This window comes from Danio rerio, chromosome 1 (genome assembly GCF_049306965.1).
Source record: "Danio rerio strain Tuebingen ecotype United States chromosome 1, GRCz12tu, whole genome shotgun sequence".
Lineage (NCBI taxonomy): Eukaryota > Metazoa > Chordata > Actinopteri > Cypriniformes > Danionidae > Danio > Danio rerio.
Genome location: NC_133176.1, coordinates 56162501 through 56167500, shown reverse-complemented (window position 1 = coordinate 56167500; position 5000 = coordinate 56162501). Strand labels below are relative to the sequence as shown.

The window sequence follows — 5000 nt, the reverse complement described above, 5'->3', positions numbered from 1 at the left end:
TAAAATTAATTTCTAATCAGTTGCTATTATGTTGTGAATATACCCCTGTAATGTATACACTGTAAACGATTTCTGTTGTTTTCACGGTATTATACTGCATTTCTCAACAGTTGTTTACTGTATAAGCTGTGTACAGTGTGTTACTGTATATATTGCTGTTTTCACAGCATGATAATGTATTCTCAACATTCCCATACTGTGAACATGATTAACAGTATGCTACTGCAGATTTTACAATGAATTTTGGGAAAAAATCAGTTACTGTGCATCTAAATACAGTACTGCAAATGACCATGAAAAACTCTACACACACTTTATATTATTATTATTATGTTTATTTTATTTTTTGACAAAGTATTTTGTGAAGAAAAATAAAATAACCAGTTTCTTCAGACTGTTCAGTGCATAAAACTGTCCCCTGGTTTTCCATTTTTGGGTGTACTGCACCTTAATTTTATAAGGTTAACATGAAAATATTAAATCATTTTTAATCAACATAACTTTGTGCTTAACCAAAGCGTAAACTGGAACAAAAGTAATTGATTCATCATGAAACCAAAGTCAGCTTAAATGTCATAATGACCAGCCTGCTTTAAACGGATTCATGAGGTTAGGGCACCCGTCATCACCATGGAGGTCACATATCTCCGCATTTTCAAAACAATATTTTAAAATAACCACCATCTCTATAAATAAACCACAGACTTGAGTTAAAAACAACTACATTCCCGCATAAAAAACGGTTAAAACTTAATTTTATAACACATTCATTATAGAGCCATCTAAGACCGGGCCAAGTCTCACATGTCTAGCCGATTATAACCTCGTTTCGCCGGATACATGAGTGATGATGGACACCCTGGAGGTCAGAATCTCCGCTATCGGCAAAGCACGCTTAAAATTTACGCATGATATCTATAAATAAACCACAGATTTGAGTTTGTAAGAACTACATTCTCGCATGAAACACTGTTAAAATTTCATTTCGTGACATATTAAACGCAATATTTATAATATTAGCTGGGCTTTCTCATCCGCCATTACCATTTGCTTGTAGATGTGAAATGAATTCTGGGAGAAAAAAAAAATATATTTATATATAATTCTCAAAACACTTCAAACGAACTTTATTCTTATTGTCAAGGTCAGATATATGTAATAATTTCGCTGGTAAAGTGAATAAAAAACAATGTTACAATATCACGTTTGCACTGGTTCGGTTCAGCACTCGAGCAACTCTGAATCGTATTGAACCGAATTGAACCGTTTGCTCGGGAATTATTTGATCACACGTGTTCACAAGCACATTCAGCAATATGCAATTAGTGTATAATTAGTGTATAAATGCGTGTGGCCAAGCAGTATAACGCAATAGTAATGAATCATATACAAAAAGGAATCGGTTTTAGGCGGATTCGGTTCTTTACTGTTCACTAAGGAGCCGATTCATAGAACCGAACGGACACGACTCGACATGCAGGCAACGGCTCTCCTAATTTGAAATTCACCTGTCGTCTTTCATCCAGCTAATTCATCCTCGGTAAGTGTTTTAAAGTCAAATTCTGTCCGTTAAAGGATTGTTTTATAAGTATTTCTGTGTATTGTGTGTGTAATTTAAAAGAATTAACCAAGTGACATTAGTTGTAGGTTCGTATGTGACGCTATCCGTTAACAAACGGTATTTTAAACAAGAAATAACAGACGCCAGGCGGTCATTGTAGTGTTTGCGAGGTATTAGATACAGTGAGTTTATCTTGAGTGAGTTTTTGACCATACGTTAAGTTACCTGAAAAAACATAACTTTAACTTATTGTAACTGCATTAATGAATTCTCTATTTCAGCACAACACTGAGATGAAGGCGAAGTCACCATGAAAAGTTAAACGTTTACCGTTAAGGTAAGCTCTGGTCTTCACATAGTCATTATGACTAAGCTATCATTATGGTAAAATTTTTCAACTGTAAGTTAGTTATTTAAACTAAACTCATAATGAAATGAGTCTTACCTGTTTTATTAAATGGAGCTGAAAATTAAATGCAGTTGAATTATTTTAAGCTAACGTTAATATTAACAAAATACATATTAATTGTCTATTTCTCAATAATGTTAATGAGCTTGATGTATAGTGTACATTTAATTTTTGGTGTTCAGGTGTACCTGAAGTGAGTGTACGTTCTGAGTACACAGATATAAGCCAAAGTCATTATCACTATATATATATATATATATATATATATATATATATATATATATATATATATATATATATATATATCCATCCTATTCTAAGATAAATTGATGGGGTCAGGGAATGATTTGTGTACAAATGTATTTTAACCCCATACAGATTGGTATAATTGTACCATAGATTTAGATTAATTAATGTTAAGTCTTATTTTACTCTTATTATATTTATCTGTTTTTCAGCTACAGTAATTGATGTTGAAAAACTGATGCTACCAATCTCTCCTCACTTGATTATTCAAGGTAATGTTGATGTCTTCCTCATTTTGATTAGATTTTTAAATGTCAAATTGTTCACAGATTTGTTGTAAGGAGTTTCATGTACAACCTCTTTTTCTTCTTCCAGCAGTTCTTAAGATAAAAAAAAAATCTGGGGTTAAAACAGCCACGGCTATGCTATTTGCCTACCAATTGCTGAGTAAATATTAGACAAACATTTTTTTCTATAACTGTTGTCTTTGTGTTTATTAGCAATTTTACTGGGCGTATGTGTTTTTTTTTTTTTCAAACAGCCTGGAAACTGTAAGTTTAGTTCAATATGTTATTTTATGCTATTCATTTTTTGTGTAAACATAGATTGCATGGTGAAGCTATCGTTTTATAGTGGGAAAATGTAAAAGAGAATCACTGAATACAATGGCATAATGATTCTGCTTGTTCAAAGAAAGTACTTGATTTAGTTTTCCTCAAGCGACACATCAGTTTTTATGACTATTGCTTGACACTTGAATTGAAGGGACAGTTCACCCCAAAATGAAAATAATAGCATCTTTGGCATCCTCCACTTGTTTCAAAATAGTTATACATTTAATTTGTTCCGTTGAACACAAACTCGTATTTTTTAAAGAAATTTGGTTCAAATATGGATGTCAATAGTTACTGGTTACTAACATTCTTCAAAATATCTGCTTTAGTGTTTAACAGAAATTTAAACGGATTTAAAACACATGGAGTAATGGTGGCAAAAAAGTAAACTATCCTTTTAAATATTTTATTCTGAGACTTATTTTTATATGTCTTGTCTTTTGCCATATTGTCTTTCTAGCCCAGATTGTGATGAACCTGGAATGTGACACCAGTTACTCTTAAGACAAGAACCGAATAAAGCACAGATGTGGAGGGATTTGCAGCCAAACTAACTGGAGGGAAGGAACCTTTAGGTAAAAACACCTGCTTTATTTAGATCTGAAGTATTTTATTTGACATAGAGATTTATTGTTTTAATTCTAATTTAAAGCAAACAAGGTTGAGCACCCCTGGTCTAAAAGCTCAAAAATGCTGTTTCCGTGATAAGGTTAAATGTAGTTCAGAAATAGATTCATTAGGATCAATGCTTAAATTAAACATTTTCTTCTCTCTGTAGACCAAACATGTTTACTATCCCTCACATTTTAATAAATTGTTTCTGTTTTTGTTTCTTACAGTGTGGGTGAACATACTACCTGGATGTCCAACAAAGGCTGCACAAGAGCTCATTTGATAGCACACATTCTGTCCTGTCTACATCTCTGATGACCTGGAAGTGCTTCGACATCAGTGAGTAATACATCTTTATATTGTCATGCATACAGGATTTCTGTAAGCTTAGCTTTAATGTTAGTTTCTAATCAGCAGTGACTGTTTTAAAAAATTAAGTATTTAAATTATTCTCAACGTTTTACTGATGCTGTGCACAGTAACGTCATGATGATTTAGTTTGAGGAAATGTCACTAGAGAGTTTGTATAAAAAAATAAATAAATAAATAAATTGTATAAAATGACTCGATAAAATGTTTATTTGTCTCGCTGACATGCCATCACTGCTGCATATTAAAATACAGTAATACGAATTGACAGCAGAATATTACCACAAACATTTCATGAAGTAGGCTAGACTGCTCTTAAGTTCTCTACTCAACTTTAACACATTTCCTCGTGTCGCTGAGCCTCTCTGCAGATTTTGCCAAAAATGAATGCTTAGTGATTACTTTGTTTTATGCAAACCAAATATCAGTAACTCATCATTAGCATTATTTTAAAAAATCACCCACAGCTTTTATGTTCTCTAACGCAATCTTATCTGTAAGTTAGAAGTGGATTTATACGTGTTAAAAGCCTAAAAGTATTTAATTAACATTAGTCACGTTAAATTAGATTATTTTTATTTATTTAATTTTAAATATGTAGCCTCTTAAAGTGAGAATGAACTGTGTTTACCCCTCTTAAATCCGTGGAAGCACTAGTAGTGTGATCATGGAATCAGATATTCGAGCTATACAGAGTCGGACATTAAGTTAAGATGAGACTTTATTTTTTACACACCTGTGTGGACACCTGACTAGCGATCTTCAAGAACAATGCCCGCTGATCTTTTCCCCATTAACGTTAGTGTAATTTCGAATTGACAACAAACTGTATTTCACCAACAAAAACAATAAAAAAAAACTGTTATATATATTATAACTGTTATATATATTTATATATATATATATATATAAAAACAACAGTGCAGTGTTTCGTTTCTGAATGAATTAAATGGTTTGAGGGATGATCAGTTTTTACTTTAGTGATTGATTTTGCTTGTCATTTTTGCAGGATCATCAGAAGTGCTGCTGCCCTTTTTCACTGTCCCTTTCCACATCATTTGACCTTCATCATTTCCTGTCTTGTAGCAGTATTTTCACCTGTTTTTAAAATTGTAATAATTTTTGATGCATTAATTGTTGACTGGTTTTAATGATCAATTGTTTATTAGTGTTCTGTTGCTTTGTTATA

General features: G+C 32.2%; 1 protein-coding gene and 1 long non-coding RNA gene across 5 annotated transcripts in view; one reads left to right on the top strand and one right to left on the bottom strand.

Annotated features, from left to right (window-relative positions):
• smarca5 (SNF2 related chromatin remodeling ATPase 5) overlaps positions 1-5000 on the bottom strand; it is a 28726-nt gene that overhangs the window by 12837 nt on the left and 10889 nt on the right. The gene's annotated exons all lie outside the window — the stretch shown is intronic.
• The window catches only part of LOC137495829 (uncharacterized), a 3781-nt gene continuing 50 nt past the window's right edge, over positions 1270-5000 (top strand). Inside the window, exons 1-6 of one of the 3 annotated variants that reach the window (XR_012382282.1) lie at positions 1270-1540; positions 1843-1898; positions 2429-2488; positions 3291-3405; positions 3670-3781; positions 4821-5000. The exon at positions 4821-5000 is cut by the window's right edge and continues 50 nt beyond it. This is a non-coding gene — a long non-coding RNA (uncharacterized lncRNA). Of the gene's footprint in view, positions 1541-1674; positions 1744-1802; positions 1899-2428; positions 2489-3290; positions 3406-3669; positions 3782-4820 lie in introns of those variants that run through there. The other 2 variants (XR_012382283.1, XR_011015827.2) reach the window with 2 other exon arrangements.